A 16,950-nucleotide genomic window follows, 5' to 3' on the forward strand; every position below is an offset into this window, starting at 1 on the left:
ATATATATATATATATATATATATAAATATAAAAGGCATTTATGTATGTATAAAACTTTCATACTTTTTTAAAGCTTATCATAAAGTGAAAATCTCATACCAGCCTGTGGCAACCTGGAAACTTATCAGCATGGAAACACATCAGAAGATCTGCAGAAGAAAGATTTAGAAAATTCGCCATGGTTCTCAGACGTTTTATAAAACAAATAGGGCAGGAAATTGTACTAGTAGCACAGTACTCTCATTTGTACCATTTGAAAGATTTTTTGCTCAAAGTTCCAACTCAAAAACCGAAATTTAAAAGCTTTCAGTTAGAAACGGCAGATAGAGTGCATGAAGGTGGAAATCTAGCGGGACAGCCAAACCACAAAATCCAATATGGCTGCTTTGAATGTGAAACTTTCTAATGGCTGTCGTCAAGACAAACTATGTTACAGTTTTAAATAAGTTCCTCGTTAAACACTTCATCTAGTAACATGCAGGCTTCAGAAACTTGTTTCTTCAGTCTACAGCATGCATTAGCTTTTGTTGGTATGGGCAGTTAACATCATCACTGATTTTATCAATTAGATTATGCAACAATAAAGCACATGGAGCCACCATATGTTCCTGCTAGGTTTTTATCAGGAAATCCTTAAATATTCTTCCTTTACCTTTTTTCTTTTGGGATTTTCTTTTTAAGCAAAGCTCAATATGTCTGGACATCTCATCTTATTTGCTCTTAGCATCCCACCCTAGTTCATTTATTTGCGGTTCTCTTCTAAATTGCTCTGCAAGATCAACTGTTTAATATCACCGAAGGCAGGCCTAGTCGCTCTAGCTGTGGTCTTGTCACTGTGGCTCTAACTGCTGCTGGACGTGAGGATGGGATATGGTTTTAAATGCAGAACAGCTTTTGGGTTCTCTGTTTTTTTCTGGTCATGCAGGTAGTTAATGATCGACAACATGGTGTCAACACACATATACACACAATAAGGTTTCAGTGTGGGTGTGAAGCAACGGCGGTTGCAAATGGGGGGTTTCTTATAGGAAGTCCTGATGATGATTTTTGCTTTGTTTTGGTCCAGATTCCAGGCTGACCCATCCTCCACCCTGTAGTGGCTTTTTATTTTCAAAATGAAGGCAGATCTAAAGAACTTAAGACTGTCTGGACTCAGGGGAAGTTGGAGATCTGGGCTGCAACTGTTCATGTTATTGCAGCGTTACACGTATTTGTGAGGTTTTCAAGCCATTTATAGATAAGGTTTCAGGTATAAACATGATCAGTGTTCCCTGCTGAGCTTTAGGTGACATGTTGTGCATTATAGACTAAAGGTGTTCAGCCTGCTTGAAGATTGGAAGGTGTGCTTGTTGACTGCTGCGTGTGTGAGAGCTCTGCAGCTCTCCTAGCCACCGTGTGAAATCTTGCTGACAAGAATCCTGTGAGCTTGACACAGTGTGCTGCGACAAGGCTGTGGCTGGGAAGAGCAATCAAAATGGTGGCCACGGTTCTTCTCTCTCCACGTCAGTAGGGCAGACACGTTCTCAAGGAGGAGCCATTAGAAGACGAACAGACAAGAATCTGCTGTGGTAGACACATTCATCTGGCAGGACGGACCGGCTGCGGGGGGATCTAGTCTGCTGGAAGATGTTGCAAATGAGCTTTGGGATTGCATACGCCATGGGGTGATCGAGGTCTTCTGGTGGAGGAAGCTCCAGCGTCCACACAGATGGCTGGTTCTCTGTTTGCACTTCCAGCTTCAGCTTTAACTTTCACAAGTCTGCAACACATTCCTTATCTGTTATTCTCTCTGCACAAACAGCTGATTGATAGGATTCTACCTTTTGGGGTTTGCAGATTCTTCTGTACTCCTGAGGTTCATTGACTTTCCTTGTTATTTTTATCGCTGTAGACTAATAAATGCACATTTTAACAAAATATTTATGTAAAAACTGGAAAGCACCATCTTCAGGGCTTCTGGTCCTAAACTTAAAGCCGACTAGTCGATCAAATTATAAATAATTTAATCATCAGAAAGAGAAGCAAGGAAGACTTAATACTTAAGGGTTTTGTGTGGAAATCTGTAATGATTGTTGGATTTAAAGGCTTTTATAAAGCAATTCTTTCACTTTTAATCAGCTTCTTTCAAAGTAAAAGATATACCCACCTTTACGTCAGTGCATCAGTAAGTTAACACATATCTGAAACATTCAGTCCTCTTAGTAATCTGTGAAGATGGTAATAAAAATTCTTAATAAAGATTTTTTCATTTAACAAATACGAAAATAATGCCAAAGTCTAAAACAGCTGGCAGCTTCACTTCTCTGCTTTCCCTAAAAATGGTTTTCCTCTCATCCAAGTCTCTTTCTATTCATGGATTGTTAACTTTAGCCAGAACAATGACACTGATTGGGTCGTTTGACTAACTAGTAGCGCCATAATGGTCACTTTGGGGTGTAGCTGAACAACAGGAAGAAATTCACCGGATCTAATGTTTGAGATGAACGGGGGAAAAAAATCAATACATACAAAACGAGGAGGAAAAGTAAAAGCATACATATGCAGAAGGTCTGAGAACAGTTGATGTTGAAATCCAAACCAACAGAGGCCCGTTGGTTAATCTCTGTGGTTTCTACCTTAACAGCAGACTCAATTTCTTCTTTTATTTGTTTCTTTAAGTCTTCAGCTTCTAACCTCGAAGGATCAATTTGCTCTGATCATGCAATCATGCATTTCAGTAAGTACATCACCTCCACAATTCGAAAGGATATTATATATATGCAGTGTTCTGCACAGTATCTTCGCTGTTACTAGTAATGTACTTTTCTGGACCTGCTGTAACTACTCCTTAATTTTGGGGTCACTGCCGTGAGGGCCCCAATGACCACAGGCACCATTCATGCCTTAATCTTCAAGGTTTTCTCCTGCTCTTCTTTGAGCCCCTAATATTAATCTAGTTTCCCTTTTCCTGATGTTGCAGTCACTTGGTATTGCTGTGTCAACCACAATGGTTTTCCTCTGCTTTTTGTCCACCATCACAATGTCCGGTTGGTTTGCCATTACCAATGTCCTTCTGTATCTTGAAGTCCCCCAGGATCTTGGCTTGGTCATTCTCTACCGTCTTTGGAGGTGTTTCCCACTCAGACCTTGGGGTTGCGGCCCATACTCTGCACAGATGTTCCTGTACACAATTCTAGCCACTTGGTTATAGCGCTCCATGTGAGCTTTCCCTGCCAGAATCTTACACCCTGCAGTTATGTGCTAGATTGTCTCAGGGGAATCTTTGCACAGTTTGCACCTGGGGCCTAGTCTGGTGTGGTAGATCTATCTAACTATATATATATATACTGTTTTTTTCTCACTCCTCGTGGGGTGGTATGTGTCATCCTCAAGCTCGTGTCCTCTACCAGAGGCCTGGGAGTTTGAGGGTTCTGCGCAGTATCTTAGCTGTTCCTAGGACTGCGCTCTTCTGGACAGAGACCTCTGATGTTTTACCTGGAATCTGCTGTAGCCACTCTCCCAGTTTGGGGGTCACAGCCCCCAGTGCTCCAATTACCACTGGCACCACTGCTGCTCTTACTTTCCACATCTTTTCTAGCTCCTCCTTCAGTCCTTGGTATTTCTCAAGCTTCTCGTGTTCTTTCTTCTTGATGTTGCTGTCGCTTGGGATTGCCACATCTATCACTACTGCCTTCTTCTGCTGTTTGTCGATCAACACGATGTCTGGTTGGTTAGCCATCACCTGTTTGTCAGTCTGGATCTTGAAGTCCCATAGGATCTTAGCTCGGTCATTCTCAACTACCTTAGGAGGTGTCTTCCATTTTGACCTTGGGACTTCCAGCCCATACTCATGGCAGATGTTCCTGTATATGTATATATATATATATATATACTTGTCAATGCAGTAACTATGGTTGTATAAGAGCAAAATTAATTAATTTTAGCTAACCCTTTGGTATCAGGTTTTCTGGAAATAAATACATATTAGACTTTGTTTATGGATCTTTGTGATTTACATTTACGACATTCATTTTACTCAGTATCCTATTTGCTTTCCTGATTATAACTATAAAAAAAAACTGAAGAAATAAAAAATTGTGTTTTTTTTAACTCTGGCATCGACAGGTCACCTAACTTTGAATATCCTACAGTATATAATTCCCACAGTATACAGCAGACTCTATGACTTTGCTGATGTCATTTCAGCCAGCTGTTAAGATCCTCATTTGCAATCTAGACCTCCTAAATATACATTTTTCCATGATGATGGAGCTGGTTGTTGATGACATAAGAACACACTGATTGTTACTGGCTAATCTAAACTGTTTAATGCCAGTTTTAGCCTCAATGTCTGTGAATAAATTCCTTTTAGCTGTGCTCATTGCTTAACTGGAGAATTGGTAGAAATTACCCGCAGATTTTTCTGGTCAATACTGTTTAACTCTTTTCCCTTTATGCCTTACAGGTTATTTTATATTTTCTAGTTAATACTATATAATGTTGATGCAGGCTGCACTTAGATTCTTATGTATGTTGCATTTAATGAATAAGAAAAAAAAAATTGTTTGAGCTTAGCGGTCAGAGAAGGTCATGTGAAAATTAGGTGAATGTTTGTTGCGTCTTAGCTTTGTGCTATTGCAGTTTTTTTCCACGGTGTAACACAAACTGAATCCCTCAGCGAGTGCTACAGACCATTCAGCAATTAATGAATAAGTTTTAAAAATTCAAACATTTTTTTTATTTTGGAAAGATTTTCCTGTATTGGGAACTTCAGGCCTGTTTAAGATGTTCAGAGACCTTGCAGAAACTCTTTACCTTAAATGAGGATATAGGCACCTCTATGCTAAAGCTCATAATGAATCAGTTACTTGTATAAATGATTGTCCACATCTTTGATCTATTTTGGAAGCACATCTGCCCCAATTTTAATTAATGTAAGGCCAAAATTCAGCCCTTGAGTTGTAAAATGCTTGAAGCCATAACGTCTGTGAGGTGTCTGAGGTTCACGCTGAAAAGCATCTTAACCGTAAAGGCGGAGGGGTCGTCTGATGGTTTAAATGCTGTGATAATGAAGCTCATCACTCCCTCTGTTTCTCTATCTTTCTACTCTCTACCTCCTTCTCTCTCTGCATCACACACCATCCCCCCTCCTCCTCCTCCTCCCCCTGCTGTCGTCCAAGCCTCACTCATTCACTTACTCACACTGCATGATGCACTCCTCCATTCTTCTCTACCTGGGGCAGTGAAGGAGGCCAGGAGAGACGCACAAAAGCAAATTGAAATGCTCCAGTGAGTGCTTTCTTGACGTGATGCATGGCTCATAAGATGCAGCCCCGGCCCTGCTGTTACAGCAGCTAAAGCAGTGGCCAGATAAACACCACTTGAAAAAGCCCTTCGTCTTTTGCATGGTGCTGAGTCTTCTGATGCCCTAAAACCTCCAATGTACTTTCAAGAGGGTGCTGAAATGTGTTGTCTAAAGATATCGTTTTCTGCTGTGTAACTTTTGGTCATTTTCGAGAGCTGAATGCACCATCATGTCTGGGTTTTAGGTAGAACAAGGAAGTGGCTTTAGCAGAGGTGTCTTTCCAGTTTCTGTTGTCAGTTGCCACGTTGCACTGCTGCAGAACTGGTTCCTCCTCTTTGCTTTCCATCTGAACATCACAGTTCACAGCATTTCCCCTCCTGAAGAAAAAAAAAGGTAGTTTGCTGTTCAGGGAGGTTGTCTCCTCTAAACATGAATTCACCTAAGGAGTAGATATAAAGGAATCAAGGGTCTAAAATGAGTGTTGATATGATTGTATGTCCCGTGAGATGAACGAGGAGTCCTATGGTTTCCAAATTCATCATGATTTAATGTCCTTCTGCAGTAGGACACTGAATCTACTCTGTCAGCCTCAAGCTGCCTGTGGTAGAGGGAGGAAAAGGAAAAAAACAAACCCTCAGGCTTCTTTGGAGACGCCCGTTCCTTAGGCAGTGTGTTGCCTCTGGACAAGGCCTTCATTGAGAAGGAACAGGACTGGTCTTGTAGGGAGAGATCCACACTGGCTCAGCCTCTGAGACAACAGAGCTGTCCATCCACGATTAAATATTTAGAAGCTTGGAAAGGAGGTCCCTGTGGTAAGTTAATATTGATGCGTCTCTCGTCTTTCTCGTCTCAAACTTGTTGGGTTTCCTCAAGAGGTCAGCTTGGTGGATCTAGAGAAGACGAAGCTCCATTCCTCTTATCTTAGAAAAGCGTTGAATGTTTTTACTGCCTTTTTCTAGGGTAATCTGCTCTAAGTTTACTTTGTGAGCTTGTTTTTTTCCCTTGGTTTTACTGCTTCCCTTGTCCTCTCGTGGTTACTCTAAAATGCTCCATCCTGACTAGCTTGTAACCTCACCCACCTCCTGTAACTGAAGTAACTGCCATGTCAGGCTTACAAGGAAGTCAGCATTGCAGTCTTTTCTGGCAGTTGTCCACTGAGTGCAACTCACAAGAAACCCTTCAGTGCATCCTGCAGCCTTTTCTCTGATCTGTTTCTAGGGAAGAGATGCAGAGATGGAAATGTCTTTACTTTTGAGCCATTAGATACAGAGTTGCAATCAGACCATTGGATTGGAAGGAGATAAGGCCTACTGTGCTTTAAACAAGTATTCATACCCCTTGATTACTCCCCCCACCCCTGTGTCTACTATGGAGAACCATCTATTGTTGGATTAAAATGTTCTTTGCACTATAAATACTGATGCTGGCATTATAGCTGGAGCTTCATTGATGAAGACTGAGGGGGTTATTATGAATTACCACAGATTTAATGAGTAAATGTATGCTGATCAAAACGAACTCTTTTGCTGCTTTTTACAAATGTTATTCAAGGATTACCTTGCTTTAAAGTAGTTTTTTATCTTCCTGATCATTGCTGCAGAAAAACATTCCCATGGCATGATGCTGCCAACACTTTGCTTTATAGTAAAGATTATATGCTTACATTGAATCAAGTAGACAGAAAGTTAAATTTTGTCTCCTCTAATAGAAGCTCTTTGTTATGCATTTGCTGAGTCTTTGCAATGACCTATTCAGGTTTTTTAAGGCCAATATTTATTACTTTGACGCGTCTCACTCATTCCCTGTTATGAGTGGCAGTTTTTTCAGGGTTTTCTTGTGTCAATATTTGAAACTGATATTGCTTTTTTTTCCATTTACCTGATAAAAGAATGATTAAAATCTTAATTTAAACACAATAGGAACATTTATCAAGAAGTCAAACAAAACATTTACAACTAATGGAGAGAGCGACAGCCAATGTGCTTCACATGATCTCAGGCCTCCCGGCTAATGAAGGCACCAGTGAATCAATAAATGCATGAATGTATTGATCAGTGCGGATACAAGAAAAAATGGTAATATCAACCCAAAATATTGGCCGGTTAATGTATCAGTGTAATTCTGATCAGGAATGTACTTCTTATTACCTACTTCCCACTTGGTTGAGTGCAGATTTGTGGTATTCATGAATAATGCTTCTCATGTGAGTAGATTTCCCTCACTAAAGCTGGAAATCTCTGCAGCTCCTCTTTGGTTTAGGTAGACAGTAATGTCCTGTTTGGCTTTTAAGTCGTTCCATATTTCTTCCATTTCTATATGATCATTCAGGCAGCGGTCTATGAGATGCTCCAAGCTCATACTGATTGTTTTGGAAGTTAATACTGCTTTAAACGTTGCTTTCTCGCGGGCCGTCTGCCGTGTTCTTTGGTTTCCATGATTCTGTTTGTTCACTAATGTTTTCTAACAAACCTCTGGGCATTCCCAGAACCGTTTTATTTAAACTGAGGTTAGAACACAGACAGGTGGACCCTGTTTACCTGCTAGTCGACGTCAGAAGCAAATTGGTTGCAGAGGATTTCATTTCCGGGTAGATTACAGTTTTTTTCAGTCCACAATTAAATTAAATTTGCAAAAAAATAAATAAAACAAAACCTTTAGACTATAGGTGTGCTTTGCATTGGCATAACACACAATCTCAAAGCATTATACTGCAGTTTTAGCTTGTGGCATGAAAAAAATCTCAAGTTGTTTATGGGGCTTGAATACTTTATCAAGTAGCTGTATCATAGGGACATTTTGTCCAAAATAGCAGCAGATTGTTTTCTGAAATGATGTGGAATCCAGGAGAAACTACAGCAGATTGATTTGAGCGAGGCAACCGTTTCCTTGGAGCAGAGATCTTCCATGGCTGCATGGAATGTCAGGTTTCCTGGACTAATTGTCCTTGTGGAAAAGCACTTCCTGGTTTCTCTGTGAGGTCTGTCCTTGTCTCCTCGGCCATGTTTGTTTAGCCCTATGCAGGAGCTGATGCGCTTCAGTTTTAGGAGCTCTGACTCAGCTCTCCCATCCGACAGTGGATATGCTCTGGCTGGACATGCTTGTTTTTTGCTGTTTAACATACCTGTATATGTGTTTAGTTTGTCGTTTTTTTTGTTTTTTTTGTCATGTTAAACCTCAAGAGAAGAAAGCTCTCGGGTAAACTAAAAATATCCAGCTACCTTCCCTGGTATGATAGTAAAAATAATCACGCCTGGAGCTATTAATTAAATTGTGCTCTTCATTGGTTTTTTTGGATGGAATATTGAATCATGTTGCAGAGGACTGCCCTGAGATTCATCCATCATGCTTTCCATGCTTTTCTCACTGATTCTATTTGGTAACCCAAATTTCTTATTTACTCAAGTTTCCACGTGTTGTCTTGACGGTTAAATGATGGCAGCACTGCTAAACATTCTGTATTAAGAAGCAAGAAAACCAGAATTTGGAAGCTTCTGTCTTCAGCTTCTGTCATGGTTGCTGAGAACAAAACCACACATCTCACTTCTGCTTTCTGCGTCTCGGTCATGACTGCCTGCAGAAGGAACCGGCAGGAGGGGAAGCTGCTTGCTCAGGTCTGCGCTCTTAAAGCTAAACACTTCCATCTGTGTAACAGGATAGCAGAGGCGAGCAGCTCCTCCACTCTGCTCGAGCAGGACGGTCAAAGACCTTGAGGAGCACAAAATGGCTGGCTGGCCGTGCCTCTGATACTCCGGCGCGATTGGCTGTGTCTCCTTGGCCGCTGCGGGGTCTGGCTGTGTGAAATGGAGTCCTCTGTGTGGAGCGTTGGCCCAGCCTCAGCTCTGATGCAGAAGATAATTCTGTAAGCCTCGAGAGGGAGAGACGCCAGAGCAGCCAAGTGAGGTGACTATACTAAGAGAAGGCTGAGCAGAAGACTTTCAGGTTACTGCTCAGTTGACCTGCTTCCTCATTTCATCTTGATTTGTGTTGGGAGCTATTTTCACTCAGGCAGCTATGGAAAGGTTCATGGTTTTACTGGAGGGGGTGGTGAGTTTGTTAAATGAATAAAGCGATTGATGCATAAGGGTATTTTTATCTAACCTTCATACCCAGGAGGCTTTCAGTGAGGAATTCACCAGCTTGATGTTTTCTGAATGTTTCAACACTGAAGGTCACATAAATACTTCTGTGAGAATCAAATCTGGATGCAGATGTAAAGGATCATATTCTGATTATATTTATCTTGGTGGCGAGTCTTCACCATGACAACCTGAAGATGGTAACAGCACAGAAGATGGCCCTTGAATGCCTGCTTTTTGGTAATCTGCCTGGTCATTATCATCTGAGCAAAAGGGAACCAAATGTCTCCAAGTGCTGTGTGCTGCAGTCGTCCCTCTTTTCAGAAGGAACAATCTGAGCCCTTTGCAGAGCACAAAGGCTACCCTTGGAGCAAGGTTACTTGTTCCATGATGGCCAGCTTCTTTCTCCTTCTTTTTTTTTTTTCTAGTGCAGCTTTAGAGAGAAATGTGGAGAGGAAGAGCTTGAAATATTAGCAAAGGGAATGTCTTAGCTGGTAATGTAGGACTGCAAAGAGGAGAACAGGTTCACTAATCTCACTGCATGGGTGACACTAGGTAACCATCTGCCACTGATAAAGAGCTCAACACACATAGTTCAGAATCTTGTCTAAAAAACCTTAAAGTATTTTTACTTCTAACAGTTTTCCCATCAGGATTGGTGTAATAATCAGTAAGGGATGATGCTTAGTTTTCCAGACCTTACAGTGGCCTACAAAAGTTTTCAACCTGTTTCAGGTTTTGTTGCCTCACCATCTGGCACTAAAACAAGTAGTTTAGAGTTTGCACCATTTCATATAAAAAATAAATAAATAAATAAATTAAAAAAAACAGACCCACAACTTTGAAGCCATGCCATTTAGCTTATTGCAAAGCAAACGCATGTAGGCAAAAAATGAAAAACTGAAAACTTCGGCATTAAAATGAAGAGCCATCTCTTTGGGCAATAATGGCTGCCAGTACCTTTTGAGTCTCTATCAGCTTGCTACATCTTGCCACTGGGATTTATGCCCACACCTTCATGTTGGATGGTTTTTGCTTGTGAATAGTGATCTTCCAAGTCCAACCATCGATTCTCAGTTGGATTTAGGTCCGGGCTTTGAATAGACCAGCTCCTTTAAGACTAGAGTGTAACTTTAACAGTATAATTCGGATCATTTTCCTGCTGGTAGGTGAGCCTTCATCCTAGTCTCACATCACTGGTATGCTGACATGTTTTGTTCAAGAATATTGTTGTATTTAGCATCATCCGTCTTTACCTTGAGTTTGAAACGTGTCCCAGTCCATTCTGTTGAAAAACATCCTTACAGTATAATGCCTCATCACCATTTCTATGTTGAACTGTTTGCATGATGAGGCAGTGGTTAGCAAGGTTTGGGTTCGTTTCATGGCCCTTGATTATTCTGCATAGAGTTTGCACATTCTCCCCCTGCATGCATGAATTCTCTCCAGGTACTCCAGCCTTCTCCCACAGTCCAAAAACATGACTGTTAGGTTAATTGGCTTCTCTAAATTGTCCTTAAGTATCTGTCTGTATGTATGTGTGTGTGCATGATGGTTTGAAATTGTGTGTGCATGTGTTGCCATGCAACAGACTGGTGACCTGTCCAGGGTGTACACCACCTCTAGACTATAGGAGATGGTCACCAGCCCCAAAGCAACCCTTACAGGACTAAGTGGAAGAAGATGGGTGGATGAATGGACAGATGGATGGACGGGTGGCCTGAAAAGTACAGATGCTATTTTGATAGTATAAAAGCAGTCTGATAACAGGCTTTGAATTAAAAAAATATGAATAATAATTATCCTTCCTAAAAGGGAACAGATTTAGTACCAATAGTGTTTACCTTGCAAATAGTTGACAAATAGTTGATAAATAACACTAAAGGAAAGCCAAGTACCTCTAATGATAAGGCTGTTTTTATTCCAAATTGAGAAGAATGGATGTAGGATACTCCAGTTCTGGTTAGACAAGTTTACGTGTTATAGATGTAGAACCCTGTCAGCTGAGACCCCTCAAAAAACAGTAAAAATTAAACCTTGCTGCTACTTCAACTGAAGCTGCATTGTGTTATAATCTAGCATGGATATTAAATCTAACTACTAAACAATCCTTTTCAAGTTAAAGATTTTACACCTAGTTATCTGAAACACAGTAAAGAAGTAAAATGGAAACTGTAAAGGAGCCCTTTACAGTATAGAAGATCCAGATGTTGATATGTAAAAAAAAAAAAAAAAAAAAAAAATAAAGGTTCTGGGTTGATGGTTGTACTTTTCCAAGCAGGAAGCCATGTTGGAGACACAGCTGTCTCCCTCCTCCCTTCCACCTTCCTTCTGTTTTTGATCTCACGACTAGCTTGGAGCCCTCAGTCAGCCGAATGCTTTGAGGTTCAAAGATCAAAATGGCTCTGCTAGTTGTCCTCCATTACAGAGGTGGCATGTGTTCAGCTGTTATGCATTAACCAAGCTGACAGTGAGAACGTTTTTTGGATCTGTTTTTTTCTTTTTAGGGTGTCAATGAAGCGGCAAACTTTGCAGACAAAATCCTCTTTAGCTGTAATCTTTAAGGAAGGGCCCCCTATCCTGCTGCCATGAGCTGTTTCTCTCTCCTACTTGCTCTCAATGTGACACAAGTGAAGGTCAGGCAGGAGACAGATCAGCAAATCTTGCTGGACTGCAGTGTCTGAAAGGCTCTGCACATGTATTTATGGCTCCTCTGAGGTGGACTGGAGTCATAGACCAGATCTTCTAAATGTGCACTAAAGTCTTGTCAGAAAGCTTGAAGCTATTAAAGATACGTAGAAGTGAACTTTGATAAAAGGGAACCAAATCACAAATTTAGAAAATAAATTTGATTTAAGCCCTTAAATGATTGCAGAAACATGGTGACAAAATGGCCAAATGAAGGCCATGTCTGTTTGAGGTCATCTTTCTGTGATGGATGGTCCTATTAAGAGGAAGCTTTGAAGAAGAAAAAACCATGAAGAGGCCCACAGCAAGGCTAAAAATAACTGAAGGTCTGTATGGTTGAATCTCTGTGACTTGCACTTAGCTTGAGTCCTACGTGCTCTGGACTCTTCTCAGCTCTCCTAAACGCAGCAACATTACAGATGTCTTCTGACCAAGAGGTCTATTTTAATTTTTGTTTCTCTGGGTATGTGGTTCATCTTCTAAGCCAGGAAGCAGAAATTATGGTCTGAGGGAATCAAGGTAGAAATCTAAATTAGCAAATGTGGAGCACTGAGACATGGGAGTGCAGATGAAAACCCCAAACTGCACAGCTGTTAAGTTGGAGGGGATAAAAGTTCCTTAAATTTGGAGAAAGAATCAACACAAGAAACCCAAGAAAAAGGGTAATGTCCTAAACGAAGGTTTTTAGAGAGGTTAAGAGCTGCTTGAGATTCCACAGATGCAGCTGTCTGTTGTGATTTTTGGAGAGAATATGGGAGACCTCTTTAGGATACTGTACACTAGAAAAATTATCTAGAAATAAGTTAAAATTTCTGAAATAAGTGTATTTTGAGTAGGTAAATGAGATGATTTGCCAAAGGAATTAGTATTTTTATGCTTAAAATAAGATATTTAGATAAAATGCACTTCAAATAAGACAATATACCGTAAATGTGTTTTATTTTAAATGTAATTGTCTTGTTCCATTGGCAAAATGTCTCTTTTACCTTCTCAATTCAAGAACAAATGCACTTATTTTAAGAAGCAATGACTTATCTAGATTTTGATTTTTTTTCCAGTTTAGGTCATAGTTTTTGTTTTCTAGAAAACAACGTCAGTTGTTTTTTTGTGTTCCAGTCTGTTTCACTGGGTTCTCATTTTTTTTAAAGAAAGTCAGTGCACATACATTTGAATTTATTTATTTACTTCCTGACAGCATCATATGCTATCAAAACTGTGCTTGATTTATCTGAAGAAGAGTAAAGGCTTTTACAATAACCCAGCGTTTGTTAAAGTGGGGGTTGTGCACCATTGGGGGGCTGCAGTTGAATGGGGGTTTGGGGGTTGGTGAGGTAGAAACGAATTGAATTAATGACCCCTACTGAGATGTATTGTTCAAGTATAATATACTGATACACAGTTAGGATACTTGCATATTAAAGGCGGTAGTTTTGTCACCTAAAAGAGATTGTAGTTTATTTATTACAATATGTAATTAACTGTTGTTGACTTTTCTTTGTTTAACTGATGAAAAGGTTGCTCAGGTGGGGAGCGGGGGATAAAAATGTTCTTGCAAGCTGAATATAGGCCAAGCAAGAAAGGTTTGAGGGCCACTAGAGTGACCTAATTAATTAATTGATTTATCAATTAATAATTGGATAGCCAAAGTTACCTTAAAGAAGACTTTTTACTAAATTGAAAAAGGTGAAGCTCAAACTTTCCCGCTTGGGGAGTTCTGGATAGAGCATATTGACAGACAAAAACATTGTTTTTTTATCTTAAATGCAAAATATTTATAGATTTTTTTCACAATTCTAAGTGGGTTGATCTGTGAGCTAAATTTATGTTTAGAGTCTCTATAATCCAGTTAACAATTAATCAATTACTGAATTATTTCAATAATCAATTATTCACAATTAATACAATTAATTGTTTCAGCCCTAGTTGTCATAAACCTTATGTACCAAAATTCATCATATGAGTACAGGCACAACCTGCAGAAATACTGATAATTTGCTAATAATCAGTAATCGGAATAACTGGTTTATATAATCACTCCATTAGATAACCATGCCATTAGTTTTTTTTTGTTTTTTTTCAACGTAATCAGTCTAACTTATTTTCTCGTTTTGGTATTGACATTATATTGCTTATAAAATAATAAGGAACATTACTACAACTCGATTGACAAACAGCAAGAGAGAGAGAGATGCTTACTAAACGCAAAGGCAAAAGGTTGCTGTGATTTGCACCATGTGCCCAGGAACAAAGGCCTTATCCACGTTGGTTACAAGCAACTCTTATCTGATGAAGCACCTCACATCATCCCAGCCTTTCACAACACTAACAACATGGCGCCTTAGTTTTGCAATACATTGGACTTTACTTCTCCTGTTATAATGAAATCTCTTGCGTGGTATACTGTTATCGTTTGCTTTTATTGACATAAAATTATTGAACATACAGTCTACCTGGGATGAGTTACCAACTACTTTTTGGGAGAAGTAACTGTAACTAGTTTGTCCTTCAAAGTAACATGCCCAACACTGAAGGCAATACCATTAATGAGACACAAACGCATTTAAGGATGCTAATTCTGCTCTAAAACATCACAATTCTCTTTAAAACAGAATAAACACTTTTTTTTTTCAAATTCATACTAAAGTCAACAACTTTCATTTTTAGGTAGCATGATGAGGCTCAAGTTTGTCTTGTCTTCTAAAGCTTTTTTGCTCTCACGGGGCAAAGCTGCTGTCTTTTGATCTTCCAAAAAAATTTCAACAAAACCACTGGACATTTTTTTTCTCCAAGTTTGAAGACCTTTCCCTTCCCATCCAGAAAGCATTCTCAATTCAAGATGTCTGGAGCACTGGGGATCTCCAGGTTTTACAGAACAGCCCAACAAAAAATTTGTTATGGCTTAGAAAACATGCAAATTGAACCGAAACAGGCGTAACGGGCAGTCGTTAGGCTCGTTATTGGTCTAGATTACCGGAGCGATGTTCTGACCACCTGCATGGCGATGCAGATTGAGGTGATAGTGGGATTAGAGATCTTTTGACCTCTTTTGTTATTTTTCTTGCAAATTTTACATTTGGATTTGGAGTTCTTTTTTATGTGTGAACGTAAGTTTAGCAGTATCTAAGAAAAACAATGATACCCATTCTTTTTTTTTGTTACTTTATTGCTTAAACCCTTCAAAAACTGGTGAAGATTTATAAACACGAACATAACACTTAGTTTATTGAAACCTCCTCTAAATGCAGTATTCAATTTGACACGCATCTGTGTGAAAAACCTTACAGTTATTTCCTTAACGTAAACTACGCGCGTTGACCACCATGAACAAGCGTTGTCTATAACAACAAAAACCTGCTGGTGAAATTAAATCGGAGAGAGTTGCAGCAGCAGAAACAAAACAAACGGTTGGTTGTCTGTGTTGAGCAAAGATGGGTTTCATTAGATGGTTTTGAACTTTTGACTCATAAGAGGAAGCATGTGCCAGATCTCGTTTCACAATAGGTGTGGTCTTGAAATCAAAGCTGTTTTCCTTCATGAAGGACTTTGTTTTTTGGTGTGGAAATGACGAATGGATGTCCCCTGTGGCTGATTGGTAAAATCCCTAAAAAGTGGGATCTGTCCGCAAATTCTTAGGACCATTTTGATATCGCTAAGACACTCAGACCTTTTGAAATATGCCTCTCACAGACTCAAATCTAATAGTACTTTACTGGTTGATATAGCGGTAATAAATCTATTGAACTAATTGAGGGTTGTTCTCTAGATTATAATTACTTATTTTAAAAATTCTAGTAGAATATACTCAGATCTATAATCTAATTGCTATTGTAAGTCATTTACACCCTTTATCTTAATGTCATTCTCATAGTTTCTATTTAATTTGAGGAGTCGACTGATGAATGCTATGACACAATGTTCATAGCAAACATTGATTCCTCACATCTCTTCTGAAACAGGCCCGTCTCATTGATCAGGCAGGTGGGATCGATGTTTCATCTCTCTGTATTCAGACTTCCTCAAATGAGCCGCACCATGTGATCACGTCATTTTAGGGAAGGGCTCTGTTCTGATCACAGTCAGAGAAGAATGAGGTCAGCGCATGTCTACCTGGTCCTTATCACACCATAGCTGAGGCAGATATGCTCATCGAGGATAAGGACAAGATATGTATTTAAGATTAAATTGCAAAGTATTAAGTTAATATATAATAATGTATCTGTTTTGTGAGCTAATTTATCACTGCATTAGATATGGTCTTCCTTAAATTGACTGTTCAGTTCTGGCCCGTCACATCCACCATCATGGATCTCTTATTATGTCCAAATCTGTTCTGCAGCAGAATAGAAACCCTAAACCCACATAGTAGTCGATGTTTTCTTCATCAGCAAGAAGAAAAGAAGTCCTGCAACAGATGGTGATGCCCAGCCTCCCCTCCCCCCACCTCATCCTGATCTGGATCTGGGCAGCATTCAGTCAGTCTGGGATTATAAAGTAATAAACATCTTGAAATAACCTAAATCCACTGAAGGACAATTGAACACATCTTTGCTCAAATTTTAATATTTGTGGGGGGTTTTTTGTTTTCTTTTTGATATGTAATGGGTATTTAGTGGAATATCCCTCTATATATGTAAAACCATTAGAATGATACATGACCAGTAAGGGGACACTTCTGTTAAAACGGTATTTATCTTTCTTTGGCCTTAAATTAAAATGTAAACTAGATAACTAGTTGGATGACTAACTTTGAGTTTTGGTGTTTGACAAGATTTCCCTGTAAGTAGTAATATGTTTTTTTTACCTTGGCAGATTTAGGCCCTTTTTGTTAAAAACCAAAAGGTCTTTTTGTGTTTGGGCTCTCTGTGGAGACCACTGGAGCTTGCTTTTTCTCCAAAGCAGCA

General features: G+C 39.5%; 1 protein-coding gene across 5 annotated transcripts in view; it reads left to right on the forward strand.

Moving 5' to 3' along the window:
- The window catches only part of znf462 (zinc finger protein 462), a 60,048-nt gene that overhangs the window by 2,404 nt on the left and 40,694 nt on the right, over positions 1–16,950 (forward strand). Inside the window, exon 1 of one of the 5 annotated variants that reach the window (XM_038294965.1) lies at positions 8,881–9,185. The exons of the other annotated variants lie outside the window; for them this stretch is intronic. The gene's annotated coding sequence lies outside the window, so the exon portion shown is untranslated. Of the gene's footprint in view, positions 1–8,880; positions 9,186–16,950 lie in introns of those variants that run through there. 5 annotated transcript variants of the gene reach the window in all.

This window comes from Cyprinodon tularosa, unplaced genomic scaffold (genome assembly GCF_016077235.1).
Source record: "Cyprinodon tularosa strain WSP-4 unplaced genomic scaffold, ASM1607723v1 ctg349, whole genome shotgun sequence".
NCBI lineage: Eukaryota > Metazoa > Chordata > Actinopteri > Cyprinodontiformes > Cyprinodontidae > Cyprinodon > Cyprinodon tularosa.